The following is a 1791-nucleotide window of genomic DNA, read 5'->3' on the forward strand; positions in this document are numbered from 1 at the left end:
CTCGGGAACATCTCTCGTTATATTCTAACAGGTTTTTTGGAAGTTATTTTGTGGTTATGGCTGAAGTGGCTGCTGCAAACCGTTTCATTTCACTTTCTGATCTGCCCTGGCCACAGACAGACTAACACTGGCCAATTCACTCGGGGTTCAAGCGAGACTACTCTGCGTTGGTCTCGTCGACTATTAGAGGTAAGATGTGATGCATTGATATTAAATTTATACTGTTTAATAACAATCGAAAAAGTTGCTCGTAGCTGCTTTAAATCAGGTCTCTGTCAACATTCTATTTGATAACTTTTCATATTTTCTTATTTCCCTTTTAACCTGGGCCATAATGTACCCTATTACCATGTGCCCTCACCTCAATTGAATTAAAAGCGGAGCTAAAGTCCACAAAGAGCAATCTGGCGTATGCCACTGCACTTTCAAGATGCCTCAAGATAGTGCAGAATGGTGGAAATGGCATCGCTTGTGCTACGATTTTTAGTATAAGCAAATTGATATTGATCTAATTTCTCTATGATTATCTTCTCTAACCCTTTCATTACATTGGAAGTTATAGGGCCACTGGCCTATAATCGTTGTCCTCCTGCGGACAGGCCTTTTTTGGGACTGGAATTATGATGATTTTTTCCAGAGCTCTGGCACCTCTGTGTCTATTGAGAGCTGAAGAAGTGGGTGCCAGGCCGGCATTGGTTCCTCAGCAAAGGTTTATAGTAAATAAGCAGACATATTTTCTGGTCCAGTAGCTTTGTTAACACACAGTGATTTAAAAACACGCGTAACAGAATCTGGATCAATTATCACTCTGTCATTCAAATCATAGTGTAGATTGTCCAACACTTCATTGTACTCTTTAGAGGTATCAACTTCAAAACACATATAAAAATGATTCAGCTCATTTGCTCTAGCTATTTCATCATGAGCCGACAGGGGCTTTTTCTTTTAGTCCATCTTTGTCATGGTGCGAATTGAGTCCACATGGTGAGCTACTACCACTTTGAGCATATGAACATGGCTCAGCCTGAGCCAGGGCCTGGGACGCCTACATACACAAGTTCATGCGAGGAGAGTTGGCCTGGGGCTCCTGGTATGACCATGTGAAGGCTTATTGGGAGGAGAGAGAGAAGACCATCCTTTACCTCTTCTATGAAGACATGAAGGAGAATCCTCTGCTAGAAATAGAGCACATCATGCGTTATCTGGACTTGTCCCTCTCTGATGATGTCCTCAGCCGCATTGTGGAGCTCACATCCTTCAAGATCATGAAGGTGAACCCGATGGCGAACTACACCTTCATGCCTGCAACTGTCTTTGACCATTCCATCTCTCCCTTCATGAGAAAGGGTGAAGTAGGTGATTGGACTCATCATTTCACGCCTGACCAATCAAAGATATTTGATGAAGATTATGATATGCAAATGAAGGCATCCAACATACAATTCAGGACCCGAATCTAACCGGGACTTGGGTTTTACAAATTGGTGCAACTCTGCAAACCAAAGACCACCAAGCTGACACTGCAGCACAGCACTCAGGAGGCAGAAATATAGTTTGAAAAATATAAGATACAACACTTAAAAATATATATACATATATAATAATAAAATAACTCACTTGTCAAGCCTGGATGTAAAACACTGTAATCACTGCAGCTTTTTTTGTGTAGATAATAAGAGAAAGTCATACAATTTAAAGTTTTTTAATGATCAATAAAGATGTGCTATACAATACAAATATTTGTATCATCATATTATATATAAAATCAGTCAGCAACATTTCAGGCTCAGA

At 40.4% G+C, this 1791-nt stretch overlaps 1 pseudogene across 1 annotated transcript; it reads left to right on the forward strand.

Moving 5' to 3' along the window:
• Positions 1 to 981: 981 nt before the first annotated feature.
• LOC310798099 (sulfotransferase 1C1 pseudogene) lies at positions 982 to 1460 on the forward strand (annotated as a pseudogene). Its single transcript has one exon. The product of its transcript is annotated as a sulfotransferase 1C1 pseudogene (transcript).
• The last annotated feature ends 331 nt before the right edge of the window (positions 1461 to 1791 follow it).

Source organism: Poromitra crassiceps (assembly GCF_964638095.1).
Source record: "Poromitra crassiceps genome assembly, chromosome: 2".
NCBI classification, from domain to species: domain Eukaryota; kingdom Metazoa; phylum Chordata; class Actinopteri; order Beryciformes; family Melamphaidae; genus Poromitra; species Poromitra crassiceps.